Source organism: Phyllopteryx taeniolatus, chromosome 12 (assembly GCF_024500385.1).
Source record: "Phyllopteryx taeniolatus isolate TA_2022b chromosome 12, UOR_Ptae_1.2, whole genome shotgun sequence".
Taxonomy (NCBI): Eukaryota; Metazoa; Chordata; class Actinopteri; order Syngnathiformes; family Syngnathidae; genus Phyllopteryx; species Phyllopteryx taeniolatus.
The window spans coordinates 23,091,785-23,109,435 of record NC_084513.1 but is presented as its reverse complement, the minus strand read 5'-3'; the positions used below and the strand labels follow the sequence as shown (position 1 = coordinate 23,109,435).

At 43.7% G+C, this 17,651-nt stretch overlaps 1 protein-coding gene across 3 annotated transcripts in view; it reads right to left on the bottom strand.

Moving 5' to 3' along the window:
• The window catches only part of fgf14 (fibroblast growth factor 14), a 62,327-nt gene that overhangs the window by 30,446 nt on the left and 14,230 nt on the right, over positions 1-17,651 (bottom strand). The gene's annotated exons all lie outside the window — the stretch shown is intronic.

Below are 17,651 nucleotides of genomic sequence, written 5' to 3'. Positions count from 1 at the left end.
TCAATTACAAAGCCGCTAATTAATTAGATTTCCTTTTCTCTTCAGCGCTAATTAAGGATCAATCATCTATTTATTAGTGTCAGGCCGGCTATGAATAGATTTTGAAAAGATCTGGAGTTCATAATTTTGTATCGACAATTATGTATGGAAATGGAAATGGGCCGAATGCAAGAATTCCAAAAGATGAAGGGGAGGCAGGCTTGTCTCATCGGGACCGAACGTCGTAATCCAATCGGCTTTGAGGAAACCGCGTTACGGCCGTTCGATGTCCCGCGGCGACGCCGCGCCAAAATGTCAGCCGACACGACCGGGACAAACGAGCCGATTGATGAAGACGGCGAAGACGGCGGGCGCTCGGTGCGGGCGAGACGTCACGCAACTTTGTTGAGTCTTTGTTTCACGTTTTCCTATATTTTTTTGATATCGCAATATATATTGCCGTGTTAAAAAAATGGCAATATGATTTTTTTTCCCCCACTGTCCGACACCCAACATGTGAAGTGCACAACTGACAATGCGTCCCAGTGGCAAAGTGGCATCTTGACGTTGCGGTAGAAAAAGTTGCGGCCGAAGATGATCGGTTACCTTGGCGGCCTCCCGCCTGAACTGTGACGACAACGCAATGACCTGATCGAATGCCGCGGAGATCGTCTCTCGCGATTGGTCCGTTTTAGCCACATGCTGCGATGATGGAATCGGCGTTCATCTCGGTTCCACATATCAGGTAATATACACTGCTTTGTATGATATCATATTTATTAACAGCACTCCGGGATTTATGGTAGAACAAAGCCGCGCACATTCTCATCATATTACGACTTTCTTCTTGAGAAAAGACTTTATTTGTGGAAAAGTGTTGACTTTCTTCTCCCAGCATTTTTCTTCTATGCCCGTAATTGCCCTTCATACGCTTACGCTTGGTTTACGTTTATCGCGGATGTCCTGTAGGACTTTGTCGCATGACTTGCACGCAAGAATCGACGCGCGACAATTGCGATGAAGCGAATGTCCCTTCCTTGTGACCTTTTAACCCCAAACCTCTTGGAACCTTTCATCGCGCGAACACTCAGCGTTAGTTGGCAAGCGAAAGCGAAACGCGCGTCATCTGCATTCCGCTCGCACATCCGTACTGCGCACGTCCCGTCGCGAAGGCCGCAGCGGCGCGAGAGGAACGGCGAGCTTCGTCAGCGCTTCGACGTCCCTTCGGGAAGCCCGCGGCGGCTCGGGCGAATTTCAATCAGTCGGAAGCGACAACTGCATATGCGTGTGTGTGGCAAAATAGTCGCCCGCTCGCGGTTGAAAAAAAGAAGTACAATCAATGATGGCCTGACACGGGTGAAGGCCGAGAGCGGTGATGAGATTAACGATACGCTAATTAAGCGGGTGGCGGGTTAAGCCGAAAGAAATGGAGAAAATCGAGCCCGCTGAAAATGGGCGAGTGCGCCACGAGCGTAGAGTTTGCCGGAAGCCGCGTCCATCGCCTCATCGCCTCATCTCGCACGCACACGAATGATTCCGTGAGTCCCATCGAATGAGCATCAACAGGAAGTCTCATCGTCGGCCTCGGCGTGAACCCGGCCGGATGTGAACGCTCGAATCCTCGTCGTCACCTCGGTCAAAAATGTTCGTGGAACTTTAAAGAGCGCTCACGGGAGCGCAGACCTCCGCCGAGGCTGCGTGCCGTCACCCTGGCAAGTCCGTAACCGATTCTTTGTGTTCTGAGGCTTAGTCTTAACGCTCATCAAAGACAATATACTGTACGGTAGGTAGGATGCGCAAGCCAATGAGGTGGCAGTGACCCGATCATGTGACTGATGTCGTTACGCTTGAGACGTGTGAGAGGAACGAGCGGGTGCGCGCCGAGGAAGGAAGTTCCGTCCAAAATGATCGTGTTGGTCTTGAAAATCAAAAGAAGCTGTTGAGTTGTTCAGTGAACTTCAGAGTGTTTCTACGAATTCTGTTTCTCGCTGGCTAGCGTACGAGCCGAATGTTTCAAAATAGAAAAGCTTTGCAAGGGCTTTTGAAGACCGTTTCAATCCGACGGAAGCCACTTTTTTCCACCGACGCGGGCAAGATGGCCGATGTTTGATTGCAATAGTTCATCAAATGTGGATTCTTTTTTACACCTTATATATCATTTTTGTTTCGGATTGTGACTGCGCCGCATTTGCCGATTGTCGCCCAGTCGTGCACTTTAAGAACAATAAAGAAAATGTACTTTTCCAAAAAATAGCATTTCACAAATGGTTTTGAACAGAACAACACATGCTTACCATCAAAGTCACTGAGGATGAACGTGACGACTTCATGTACAAGAATGATTCATTATTCAAAAATCATCAATTCAATATTACGGTTGCGCAAAATACAGCCACAAAGGTTCACTTATATTAATCATGTCGTCCCTCCTTACACTTACTGTTTTGTCATCATCACATCATCGACTTGTTGCCATCCACTCAGAGTAACAGTCGCGTCTTTCGCTTCACAGGCTCAGTTTTGACACTGAGGAAACACATTTGCGAGTCAATTGAGATGAGATCATCCTTATTTGAGTTTCAACCCTTTTTCTGATCTCTTTATAATGCAAAATATGTGCCTTGGCTGAAGAAAGAAACGTTGGTCAAACTAGAGTCCGTCCATCAAAAGCCGGAGATGCCGCACGTGCTGTACTTAAACCCCGCCGCTAGAGGGCAGTGTGGCGCGCAGCCGGTCGACTGCAGGATCTCACTCTCTCGCTCTCTCTCTCTCTCTCTCTCTCTCTCTCTCACTCTCGCACACACGCACGCACACTCTCGGCTACCTGCTTGGCTCTCCCCCCTAAAGCCGCCAAGCTTCGTGGTCGACTTCAGCGGTCAAACAAGCCAAAAGGGGGCAACTTTGCCCCGCGGGGGGGCCAACACGGCGTGGAGCCGCACCGTGAATTCAACAGCCATCATCACATATATCCCATGGAGGAAAAACAAGCGCTGGCTGAAAAGCGCATGCTACAGTTCAATCGCATCTCGGTGGCTAAAACTGGAACAAATGAAAAAAAAGAAAGAAAAAGGAAGAAGCTTTCACGATCATTCGATCGTGCCGCGCCGCAAGCGACACTTTGGAGACAAGTCGAAGTTCTCGCAGAAGCAAAAGAAAAAATGCTGTAGTTGGTCGTTTGTCAAAATAGGAGCAGACTACTTCCTAGTTCACAAAGAATGGCCATACAGGGAAGAGAAAGTCTACACACCCCTGATCAAATGTTACCAAAAAAGACCAAGAGAAATGTCATTCTAAGAGGAAAAAAAAAATAAGAAAAATTCAGAGTCAAATGTGTCGAGGAATCGAGTTATACGCAAGTCAAAATTGTCTGCGAAAAAATTGTTACACTTATACAAAATTTTCAAAAATAGCCCAATCTTTAAAGGATGACTTTCTTTAAAAGGACAAAAGAAATATAGGATTTGACCTCAATGATTGCTCTGATATGTTTCTATTGGTCTATTTGCATGCACGTCTCTGAGGATTTTTATTTTGCTTTTATCTTTTGCCATATATTGAACCCCAAATGTTTTCCCCCCCACATTTTGTTAAGCTTATTTCGCCGCATGAGCATCACAATATGAGAAGCATCTCTCAATGTGACCATGTGCCATTCACCGTAATAAACATCACGATTGTTAACATTTCTAACAGTGTCCATCACAAAGCGAGAATTATTATCCGTTATGTAACAGAGGCCCACATAGATCACAGCCTGAGGGGCACCGAGTTTCCGATAGCGGCCAGCGACTGTGCAGGGCGGTATTACACTATGGTTACATTATTATTACACCATTATTACACTATTACTACAATGTGCTCCTCTCCGTCCGTGTGAACAGAGACTTCCCTGCATCTCTGTAAATTTCATTTCCTGTTCTACGGTCATCATCAGACCGCTGTCAGGGCCTAATGAGGCCCGACGCATCCGTAATTACTTCTGGCACGCAAGTGACACACCAGAACTAAAATATCGAAGAGACGGGCTGGACATTATTGACCCGCTGTGGTCCACGCTAAAATGCTTTCAAAAGGCAACCACTTCGACTTTGCAAATTTGGGCAAAACAGAACACCACGAGACGGAGGAGCGACGTCATATTTTCATCCAGCGAAGATTCGCCGTCTCTCTCGTCCTAAACGTGAATTATGTGAAAGGAGCGTTGACGCAGGCGCCGTGTCATTTGGATGAGGATCTGCCGGCGCGGCGCGCACACGCGTTCTCCGCTTGACTCATTTTACGTGACGGACGATATGAGAAAGCCTGCGTTTGAAAGGTCAGAGGTTGGCCACGCTGTTGGCTCCGAGAACTACTATTTTTAGAATCAATCAATCACTATTATACACGACGACGCTAGTTTTTAGAATGCACGCAGATGAAATGAGATTAAAAAAATATATATTGACGGGGTCAAGGAATTTTGTCCTTGAGATTAATGAACTATTGTCTGACAATTTAGGGGAAAAAGACTTTTTTTTTTTTTTTTCCAAAGGTAAAAAAAATCCCGGATCCACGTTATTTCGGTAATTTGGGCATAATCTAAAACATCATAAATCGGGCTCCTCAATTATTAATTATTAATTCATTATTATAAAAACAAAATATTTGTCAAAAATATTTCATGTGCATATAGCTTACTGGATCTTAACTACATTATTATTAAATGGCATGTAAACATTGGCGAGTGAGTTCCTTGAAATGGAAATGAAAGGTCAAGCTGTTATGTAAATGAAAATGAAATATATTCTATATAGTCCTTGCTAAATTACTGTTGTTATAAAATATATATTTAAAAACACATGACACATACTTACTGAACATTCACAAAATAATTGATGAATAAATAGATAAAATACTGCTTTACTTTAATTGGTTGTTGTAGAACTATTTTCCTTTGCCCCGTAGTTTTAAAAAAAAAAAAATCCAAAGGTAAAAAAAATCCAAAATTGTTTCTACCACAAACAATAATGTCACACGTACATCAAGTACTCAACAAATAGCAAATCTTTGCTCACACGGATGTAAAAATGTGAGTGAGTGGAGTTCCCAGAGGTTGCATGTTGATTATTTCCATTGCCATTGTTTCACTTTCCACATCCGATACGCAGGTTGACCTTTCAGCAGCCGACGCCCAAAATAGCTACGGTGTGAGAGAACAGGGGAGGGCGGGGTCGGGGGGTTTGCTGTGAGGATAACTAACTTGCATGATAAGCCCGCAAAAGCGCCCACAAACGGAGGAAACAAAAAAGGGCTGCTTCCTCCGTCAGCCGCTGACAAGTGGTCAATGTTGCCCATCGTCCATGAGCTCGAATTAGATTGCGTGAACTCATCTGTCTTACGGGGAGATCGCGTCTCGTCCCCCCCCCCCCGGAACAACGCTCGCTGCCATTCGTCGTGGAACAATTGCTCAAAGCCGATAACAACGTGTTCTGCATTTGAGACTTTCCTTAACATGCTCCCATCAGTCCAAAAACAATTGGTCCTGATTCATGAACTGATTAAGATGTGTCAAGTCAAATGTGACATTTTAATTTTATAGTGAGGCTGACTGTAAACACGGTAATTATTGCACATAAGATTGATGCAACGGTAATCCGGTGGTTTGGGCAAAATATAAAAATAAAAATACTTTGTATATAGAATACCAAGCCTCAACTAAAATGTCTTTTTTTTTTTTTTCAAATATTATTTCATTCAGTCTACTTTGATAAATAATATTTTGTCTTTCATTTCAATGAATACAATTTTATTCGAGTTAATGTAATATAATTATAATAAAAAGACTTTTTTTTTAACCGTGTTTTTTTCCATACAAACTAGCAGCTAGCTGTGTAAAAAAAAGTGTGAATAAAAACTCTGAGCACGGACTGAAGAAGAATCTTGACACAATGCTGAACGGAGTGGAGCAGTAAGCGGCCAAACAGCCAACTATTTCTCTGGGATTCCCAAACAGCGCTAGACGTTCAGGAGATCAGGAGATCATGAGATTTAACAAAAAAGTTTAAAAAAAAAAAAAAGTGCGCCAGCTTTGAAAAACGTTTGGAAAAAGGCTGCTCTACAAGAACTGTTAATTTGTTTCCCCCCCCCCAAATGAGAGGGGGACCAAAGACAGCGCTCTGAGGAACGCCAGAGGAATGTACAGTACACTGTCGCCCGTATGTTTCAAAGATGCAACAGGCAAAAACTTTTTTTGCTAGTGCATACTCAGCATTTTGTCATAGATTGAATGGCAGCAATAAGAAGGCGCTCTCCCGCGTCTCAAGGGAAATTATGAAAACTCGCGACCAAGAGCTAAAGAATTTGACCCTTTAGAAGTTAGGAATTGTTTCCTGAGAAATCAAGACAACTATTTTCAAAAATGTTGACAAAAGCGACAAAAACTAATGACAGCATTGACACTGTCGCACACTTTTCAATGAAGCAGATCAATGTCAGCTGCTGGATCTTCTGTCATATAAATATATTGGACAAATCAATAAATTACAGAACAAAACACATTTAAGTGGCGTTCACAAAAAGAATCGAAACAAAGCCCTTTATTTCCCTCTGTGTTGTTTTGGGTACGGGTGCAATGCATCATGGGCTTTTGTTGGTCACCGCTTTTCAAGATGAATCGTGGGATACCTTGAGGGCGTTAGATCCCGAGGGGACAACATTTAAACTAGAAGTCATAATACAGTGGATAGGGAGAGATTCGCAACACAGCCACCCTCCTTGTTAGGAACAACGTAATCATTAAAAACAAAAACAAAAAAAGTAGTTTGCCTGCGTGCAGCTTACTATAGACAAGACCACACTACACACAATCATCACCATGCAGCCAAACACATTAAAGCAAAGCAAAGGAACATTCTTTCTATCGCGCACTTCACACACAAGGTAACCGAATGTGCTTAAGTCCTGTGACTCATTTGCTGTCCGCGCCCACATTTGCGGAATGCGCACCGATTGGCTCTCATTCACACTCAAGCGAGATGCTGACGTAGCGCCTAACTCCACGGAGCACATCATTACAGCACACGTGGCGCTTACGTAAACCTTTCAGATCATACCTTCTTCTCTTTTCTTCTTTCTTTCTTAGTAGCAGTCGTCCAAAATCCCTCCCACTCCCTTGCGGCCCACTCCGTCCTCCCACAGCGCTTTGAAAGAAGCGACGCCATCGCGAGCACGCTCCCTTCGGGCAGAGCAGGCGTCGCTAAATGGACGGGCCGGCGCGGTACCGGCGCTCAATACGAGCTCGCCAGGAGTCCACCCGCAAGACTGCGTTAGCTGATGAAGAACACAACACGCCGCACTCAGAAGCTATTGTTGTGGGTGTGCATTCAGCACTCATTAGGTGGTACACTTGCACCAGCTAGACAAAAAAGAAGAAAAATACACCTCATACAATACAGGATCAAATATCCAATATTGATTTGATACATAGTCCACTGGAATATAGTATCCAATATGGTACATACTGTATATTAGTGTGGTATTATTTCTAAAACAGAAAAAAAAAGTATCATTGTTTGTGAAAATATTTTTTAAATATGCACTATAATATAATACATTTCTAAAATAAATGTGTTAAAGGCCTCTCTCCTAATAAAGTCAACTCAAAAAGCTACCTGCTACTCTCTGCAGTCGAATAGTTCAAAACACAAAATCGTTTTTTTTTTGGGGGGGGGGGGAATTTCATTCGACTGTGCAGTTGGAGCTAGTTAAGCCTGTCCACATTATGTAAGTATAATTGCATACACACATGAAGAAATGAAAAATAAATGACTGACAGGAGGTTAAATCCGATTTAGCTCCGATGTCATTAAAAGTGACCGTGTCAGCAAAACCTGAGAATATGTAAACGCATATTTGACAGAGAGCAGACTTTGTACAATCTGGAGCTGCCCTTGTTTATTTTTCATCTTTTTGAAAGCCAAACTCGCGTCCGCCTCCGAGATTAAGACGTTAGCACACGTTGATCTGCGGTGCGTTGTGATATAAACTAAATCAAAAGCGGATTGTGTTGAATATTCATCACGCTCTGGTCCTCAGCGGTGAAAGGTCTGCAGGGGGAGCTTTGCTGTTTCCATGCAGCCTCTCATAGGGAACTGGATATTTAAGGCAACTTCAGCCAAAATGGACGCCGCACACACCATTATCTAGGCAAAATGGGATAATATCTCCCAGCCCAGAAATATGCTGTCTATTTGTCTACATATGTACACTTTTTATTGGGTGCATATTCAGTGCCACAACTGCAAAGAAACATCAGAGAGATATCAATTTAACAAGGAATTGATTATTGTAGTTGTACTTTGCGTCGTGTTGTTGAAGTGTACATTTTGGACGCAGTATCCGTAGTTGGAGAGCAAAGGTTCCCGCAGTTATATTTATCTGCTTGCGGTCAGCGTTTTGCTCCATTACTTTACATGATCTCGCTGCTAGCGTCGCAAATAATTAATGGCTCTCGCCAGTCTGTCACTGACTCCGATAGTTTATCGAAACACGTCGCGTCTAGCCAACGCCGTTACTGCGAGCCTTTCCTGTCGTCGGCTATTCTCCGTTTAGCGGGAGGAAAACCTCTGCGGGCTGTTGTGGCGCTGCCATGCACACATTGCCAGGCTGTGACAGCAACACATTGACGTGTGTTAGCACGTAAACACCAGCTAATTCATCAAGCTAATTCATCATGTACACACGAGCAGCTAACCTTAACAGTAGAACTGCACAGATAAGAATAGTGCCGATAAAGCCGACAGTGATCGCAATTGATACAAAAGCAGAGATAGCAACAATAGCAATAGACTGCTGTTGCAAAGTGTAGTAATAGCGCAGACAGCGATATAGGCATAGCGACAGCTCCAATAACGATAGTAATCCATCCACTGACAATAGCGACAATAGCGATAGCAGCGATTTCTACACACACACAAAAAAAAACAAGCAACATAGCACCATAGAGACAGATGTGCTTAGACCCGTTATGCCGAATGCAGAAGTAGATTACGCATTTACTGGATTACCTCGGCTGAGGTGCAAAGTGTCTTTTTACATAAACGAGGGTCCAAACAGCCATTTGATGGAAGTGTATTGACGGGCTACGCTAACGCTAACTAAGTAGCACACAGCCCGATTGTACAGCCTGCAGTACAGTGTATCGACTAATTTGACTCCAAATTGGACACTTACGCTCATGGCATTTTAGAGACTAGCTTGAATTAATGGAGTTAAAGGAATATTTTTTTTTTTTTGATTGTTTGTTGGTTTGTTTGTTTTTACCTCTCGCAAACTAAGCAATAGTGCTTCACACATTCCCAAAGGCTTACTTTCTCAGATCTCAGAAAACCATTAACCACAAGCGAGCCCTTAGCATGGTTAAGGCCAATTATGTCGCCGCTTAATTTGCCAGCTTGATTGGAGAAATATAACGTAGGCTACTAAAACAATTTGCATGTCCTAACCCAAACCCTAAACCCCTTACCTAACCCTAATCCCCTAACCCTCAATTTCACTGAACATTTTCTTGCTTTCCTCAACAACAAACAATACAAAACAATATAATAACAAAACACGATGAGCATTTTGACACAAAGGCATCACAGTCTGAGTTTGTGCGGAATGCTTATCTTCTTTCGCGGTCCATACAGTCAAAGAAAGACATTTAAAGATTCCCATTCGCCATCGCTCACTCGAACCTGACAATAACTCACTCGACCGTCTCGCAGTAATAATGTCAACCACCAACGGGACTTGACTTTGTTAAATGGCCAATGGACAAAACAACATCCGACTGACTCATTTGCAGCCTGCATTTGCGTGGTGGAATATAGCAACAAAATGAATTAAGTCTAAAAGCAATGACTTTGATGGATGGAACATGACAAAAGGCACAGGCCCAAATGCACAAATGCGTTGAATAATGCATTCCGGGGTATTTTAAGACAACCAACATGCAATAAATTCAAACCAGCCGAGAGTAGAGCTGCAGACTTCCACAATTGCACAACTTCCCAATAAAAGTTAAATAAGAAATTGTAATTGACGTTTTGAACCGTCAGTTAGCGAGCTACTTGCTGGCTCGCGGAAGACGACGACGTTACATGCGGACATCATGCGCCATCGTGATTGTGGACTGCTGCATGTATGCCTGAAGCAACGTTTCCATCTTGCGGCACAGTTTGGTTGGTCACGCTCCGGCTCGCTAAGGCTTGCCCAGTCCAGATGACGATAGACCAGTGATTCCCCACCAGTGCGTAAAAACACGACATTAGTGTGCCCTGAGCGCATTTCAGGTGTGCCGTGGGAAATGATCACATTTGACTTCACTGCTCAAAAAATGATATTTACAAGAAACAATGTATCTTTGTTCATCTATTTATGCCAGCGAGGCAGAGTGACAGACAGAGCAAATGAGAAATGCCCTTCTATTAGATGGCAGGAACTACATACAGTCATGAATGTATCCACTTCTTGTGACATTTTTTGTTTGTTGGTACTTTTCAACTGTAAAATATGTGCCTCGGCTCCATAAAGGTCGGAAATCACTGGGAATGACGCATATCTACATAATTGAGAGACGACCTAGCAGGCAATCAATTGAAACCAGCTTAAAAACAAAAAAATAACACAACTTAGTAGAACTCCAGAGCTCAAGTTTAAGGACTCTTTCCTGGATCATGAGGGGAAGACTTTATTAACGTATTAACTTTATTAACTGATAAAAGTTGTCATTTTCATGCTTAACATGTACCAACTTACTCATCCAAAAACTCCAAAACTCAAACTATTACTAACTTGGTGTAGTCAGTGCTCTTGTGACATTGACACTTTTTGTACATTGGAAGAAGTTTCGGGGAATTTAGGGAGGGGGTGGCGCGTATCTGCGCCCATCTGCTTCACGTCAACACGCAAACGACAGAAGCGCAATACATAGAAGTGACTTTGCACGGACCTTCAGAGTGGTCTGACACTTCCTGGTGTTGGCGCTAAACAACAGATGGGCATGAATATGTCCACTGACAGCTAAACGCTTAGCAGAGCTGCAAGCGCGCCACCGAGCCTCGTGCGCGCAAACGTTCGTACGTCGAAGTAGCAACACTCAACACAACCGAGACCACGGCCATAACAGCTGGCGCTGCACCAAAAAGCCCAGCCTGGGGAGGATAAGTCTCGCTTCTGACACTGTCAGAAGAGTAGAAACAGTCTGCACAGATCTTCAAATGTTTTTGTCAAATGTAAAAAAAAAAAAAAAAAAATCAGACCAAGATGAAATCATTTCAAAACACCGTGCCGCCTCTCCCGAACACATGAGAAAATGTGGAGTGGTCGGCGTGTCAGAGCGATTGGCTGCGGCGCTAAAAATCTTTTCAAAACGGGACAAAAATACGATTCCAACAAGATCTAAGGTTCGCACCAGGTTTAAAATACAATTCAATCAAAGATAATAAATGAAATAAAAACACAAATTCATTTAACAGTGACCCTAATGAGGACAGTATTAAAATTTGATGGCTAACTGAAATTCAATTCAATTATTTATGGTTGCTCCCCATATCATCATTATGGCAATGAATTTGAGTGAGAAAGACTTGCAGATGTGTGCGATGCACGCTTTGAGATTCTTCTCGCTATATTCACGTGGGCATGATCTCTACAAAGGTCTCGCTCTCCAATGAGCGACGGCGGCGTGACCTTATCTCTTCTCAGCCTCGGCATTTATGTCGCATGAAAAATAGATCGGCGCTACGCAATCTTTGCGACGGCACCATATGTTGTGCGTTGCAAAACGTGCCGATGCTTAATTCATCGCCTTCTCCTCTCAACACGTGCTTTTGTCGTCCGGAACCCCGGGAAGGTTCGATCACAGTTGGGCAAAATTGCACCTGGGAGTCAGTTTTCATCTGACATGTACAGAAAAATAAAATATTAAAAATTGTGGCATGTTGGTGTTGTTTAGAAATCTTTTTTTTTTTTTTTTTTTTCCCAATCAATCAATTTTTTTCTACAGTTGGTTATAAGGACGTATTTTTCATTTTTCAGTTTTTTTATATAAAATTGATCTAAATAGGCCTAATTTGTTGTTTTTGTCAATAATACAATCAAACCTTTCCATAAAACTCATTTTTCATTTACGTTATTAAATAATTGGAACCTTAAAGGAACCATTGCAGGTTCAAAAAAAACAAACCCTTTTTGTCAGATATGTTTAAAGTGTCTGTATATGAGCTGACAGTAGAATATTATTAAAACGAAATCACCCCTGCCTCAAACGTCATGTGAATGATTGTTTTGCAACCGTGCACAGCGGGACAAGGACAGCCAATCAGAGAGTGCGGTGACGGGAGGCGACCAATCGCCCTCTTCCTTCCTGGAGAGACGCCAGGTGGACTGAAATGAGGCCACCTTCGAAACTGAAAGTTATCCTTTTCATTCATGATAAATTAGAAAACAAACTACAATCTTGGCTCTTGGCTCTCAAACAAAAGTGTGCACACCCTTGCTGTATATAAGTACAGTACATGAATGAAATCACAAAAGAAGACCAAGAAAAAGACAAGGAAATCACGAGGCTCTCGGGAGATTTGCACAGGAAATCGGGAGGAGCGTCTCATCCTCTCTTTGTACTCGGCGCACTCACTAAACCGCACGTGACATCACAAGAAGTGAGTGATGAGCAAAAAAGGGAGGCGAGGAGGCAGAGAAAAGGTTAAGTGCACACAAAGAAAAAGAAAATAAACCGTGGAAAATAAACTGCACCAGCGAGCAGACCACGAGGCGCGAAGACGCGTCGGATAGAAAACTCGGCGAAGTCGTAGCAAGCTGCTTTTTCTCGAGCTCACCGCTTGCCTGCCTCGCTTCTCGCGCACCCGCTCGCTCCACTCGCAAAGCTGCTCGAGTGGGAGGAGTCGCGATCATTGCTCAGCCAAAAGACTACCGTAAATCTCAACAAAATTACAAGAGTGTCCAAATATTCTACTTCCATAGATGTACTCAACTGCAGACATGCTGAGGCAGCTTAAAGCTGTGATTCTCAACTGGCGGGTCGGGACCCAAAAGTGACAACAGTTGAGGACCACTGAACAACAGTATTGGGGGCAACTTTATTTTTACTAAGTCTTTAATGCGATGATGAAAATTTGTCTCCATTTTTTTTTTTCTCAATGGAGGTGATGATTTTGTCTTAAAATTCTCATCTGCGATGTCTGGCGCCCCCTAACGCTGCAATTCAGCATTACGACAAAGCCTTCGTCACTTGTATATGCCGTCGGGCCTACGTCATACGGACAAGCGTTTCGGCTGCATCGGAGGCTAAACGCTTGTCCCGCCTCCTCCTCGGCCCTCCTTCCAAGCCCGCGTGCTTCCTGCTTTCTCTACGGCTCAGTCGACGTGCGCGCTGACCATATATGGGCCTGCCCGTTTGTCGGTGAAAATATGTCATTTTAGAGCGCCACCAAATGATCCAGCGCGGGAATGTATCGGTTAGTCACTAAATATCAAAACATAAATATCGAGAAATATAGCGAGATGCGTCAGAAGCTGCAAGGCTTAATGAGCAGTCTGTCATCTACTTTTGTCGTGGTTTGTGTGAAAATGGATTGTTTTATTGATTGATCTTTTTTTTTACAAAAAGCAGTTGTGGATTGGAGCTTTAAGTGGATGACTAACAGGTGCACGGCATCCACTTTTTGAGGAAATGCGCAGCTCTGCAAATGATCGCGGATGTGAAGAGCACGCTGACGGCCTGCTTCCTGGTGAGCCGCGCACACGCAAACCAGCGCTGGCACATACGCACGATGACAGGTCTATTCTTAAAAGTTTCCATCGGCAACGCGAGCGGGAGCTGGTGAGTGGTTTTATTTTCGTGAGAACGACTAGTGACAGAGGAGTTTGTGTTGGCAGCACGGAGAGCCAAATAGTGCGCCAGATTCTCTTTGGATGTCGATAAGAAATGTTTCATTATTGGCTTCACCTGGCTGCAAACGGATACCCGAGATATTTGTACGTGTAAACGCATTAGTACAGATTTCATTTCGTAGGCAGCCTGAAACAAATGACGGATGTGGCCACGAATCCACTTATTGCACTGAAGGACGGATGCGTGAATGTTTTTGTGTAGCCGACCACACAAAGTTCAACTTTTTCACTTTAATATTGAGTTTTCATATTTATTTTTATTCATATTATTCGATGTCTTTCTTTTGTCTCTTAACCCTGACATAATTTGTGGGAATAAAAAAAATGACTTGATTCATTCATACTACTGTATCCCTTTATAATTTGACTGGAAAAATATCCCCAGTACATTGCCAGTCATTCATTAGCATGAGCAAATGTGTTTGTTGGGAATCATACAACAACTGAAGCATTCATTCACGGCCTCTACGTCTGCAAATGCATCTTTTGCCCCAAAAATGAACGAAAAGAAGAAGTTGTGATGATTGAAGCTTGCCCATGCACATCCAGTTTGTACGCTGCACTGCATTTCCGTCCAGGCAAAGCCACGCACGTTAATGGAGAGCACTCTCTTTCTTCCCGAAGGCACGCAGAAACGTCCGCTGGTGCGCCGTTGTCATCACGCAAACCTCTCAGTGAGACCAAACCAAGCCGCACTGCTTATTTACGCCCGCTTTCTTTGTTTGTCCCCGACGGGGCGAAAGGAGCCGTCGATTTGACCGAGTTGTTCGTTTATTTCTTCCATGTGACACCATTGGAGGACGTATGTCAGGTAGAAAAAAATGAATTGAAGAAATATTTGGGTCATTATTACTATAAATTGTTTTTAATTTGCCTTACAGGGATGCTCAAACTGTTGACAAAGGTGGACATCTATCTTGAGGTTTGGTTTTGCGGTTCAATCAAACAGCAAACAACAAAAGGGAGTTGACCTTAATTAAGCTCATTAGAAATCTAACAACCAGATAACGGCTGCTGTACTATATTTGCGCCGTAGCCGAGCGCAGGCCAAATGTACACGCACGCGCACTTTTCCAAAGTTGCTGCAAGCACGACAAGCTTTATATTTGACGGTGGTTTCGTGAGGACGTCCTTCCCGTCTTTCTGCGCAGTCGAAGTTTTTAAGAGCAGCAGAACAAGACAATAAAAGACAATAGAAAAGAGGGAGTGTATCGCTTTATGCTGGAACAGATTGTTTTTCCACTGCCGCTGTGGTTCTTTGTATTATGATGGAAATGTATTGAAAAATTCGAGGTTTTCCAATGGGAGCGACTTCACACTTGGAAACGTATTTTGTTACAACGCTACAACGTTTGAACGGCGCGGACACACGGCGTATGGACGGTATCGAACGGGAGCTGCCGCGGTAGCCGCCGACGGACCGCAGGCTAAGTAGCGGACATGTTTTCCACCGCGCGCTCGGTCAGCCGCATTTCCATCACATCAATAAGTAACCCATCCCTCCGCCTTGACAAGGCCGTTAGGAATATTTTTCCCTTGATTGTTTTTCAGCATTTCACGCTGTTAAATACTTCACGCTCTTATCACAGACGTCGCACAGAAAGGTCTGAAACAACCCCAACAGCCTCCAGAGTCCAGAACATGTCCAATGTGCTGAAAAGGCGTCTTTGAGGTGCCGACGATTACAGCATGAAATCACTTCGACAATATAAGACAGTAAAAGAAAGCCGAACGCCTCTGACGTCGTACGATCCCGCATTGGACCCAAATGGGAAAAGTAGGCCTCTAAAGTCCATTAACTGGACTAATGGCGCGCTCTGCCACGTTTGGTATGGACTCAAACGTAAAGAAGATCCCACGAGACATATTTATCACTGATGACCACATAAGGAATACATTTGATCATGTTGTTAAATACTTGAAAACATTTGACTCCAACTTCTTTGCACTCCACACACCCTCAGGTGTCCTGCCGCTCCGCTTGATTTGAAATTCCCAAAGAGTAGACCAGCAGAAGGCCGGAGGAGGCGCTTTTGTGACCAGCTCAGCACTAAAGAGCGCCGCTGCGTAACGTAAAGGACATTGTCGCTTTGCCGGGCGGCGTCCTTGTCGCTTATTCTCGCCGTCAACGTCGGCGCCGATAAGGAGCAGTAATTCGGACAACCGGATTTAGCCTCGGCAGCAAAAAGTGACAAGAGAGCGCGGGTGCTGTGCGGTAACAATTAGTAACAGAGCCGCAAAATACGTCTCAAAGGGGACAACTCGCAGATGAACATTTGTTGGGGTTCGTGATTACGAGTCAATTTGCTGTTGAAGGAACTACAGTATAAGCAGCCAAGACTGTCCGTCTTTCACCAACAAGCTCTCTCCGAGTCTTTTCTGCTCAAGAATATGAAACTGGCACTCATTCCCAATCATCATATGAATCCATTTCGGACGAATTGCCTTGGGAACGCCCCTTTTCATCGCCACAAAGGACACGCCCTCTGAAAGAACAATACAGCACCGTCTTTGTCCAAAAATTCACGAGTTTGTAAGCTACTTGTTGGTTTATGGAGAATTATGACAAGACGCAACATTATTATTATTATTATTATTATTACTATTACGCCATTATGACTCTGCGAGGTGGACGGCTCTCTTTCTGTTTTTAATCGAAAAAGCCGGCGGCCTTCTTTAGATTGCTTCCGAGCCATTCAACTGCTACTTGTATGCTACATGTGAGCGCAGGTGGCATTTGCGTTGGGACCGGTGACCTCTGCCGGGGGGCGAAGACGCCGCGACAGAAACCGAAGCCCTCGGCTGCATTGCAGCTCTTACGCACAACAATTATATATTTCATCTCTATATTGCGAATATGTGAAGACCTTTAAGCTGCTGAAATGTATGCACTTTTATTTTATGCAACGTACACAGTACGTAAGATAAATGTCATTATTTTATGTCAATGGCAAATATTTATTTTATTTCACGTAACACTCAGTTTTATATTGCATTGTATGTTATTTACAGGTCAAAGTGTGCGATCGGTTTCCTTTTTCTGTTTGATTGCTGGCCGGCCTCGCGGCGGATGGATTCAATTTCGTTGAGGTGATCTTTTCATTTGCGGCCGTCGTCGGCACTCGCCGCACTGAGTCAGCAGGCCAACTGCTGGCATATGCTTTATATTATATTATATTACGCTGGTTGCGTGGAAGTTCATGAATACATTTAGAGGAGGAGGAAAAGTGATGAAAGTTTGTTGCATGATCACTGTCGAATGTTACTCGGTTCACCTCCACAGTCATTTTTAATATTCTGCCTATCCAAAGATAGCAATTTAACGTTGACAGCGGAACCTCGAAAAAGAATTTTTTATCATTCAACTTGAGGTTGAGTCGTTTAGTCTTTCCGAGTTTTTCAGTCGTTCCTTTCTTTTGACTGTGTTCTTCCTGTGCGGAGTTTGCTTGTTCTATTATTATATATATATATATATATATATTATAGATTTTCACCCATCGCGCCTGGAATGTACCCCCAGCGACAAGCAGGTTCAGCGTCTAGACTACATCCAATTCCCAAACATAAAAATGCCTTCTTGTAATTTGTATCTGAAATGAACGAGACACATTTGTGTTTGTTTGGAGCGGTTACATAAAAGTCTCAGCGAGCAGAAGTCGACGCTGCGCTATTGAGGGCGCCACAAAAGACGGCCTTGGCACATCGTGACTCGGTTGGCGACGATGGCGCAAGCCCTC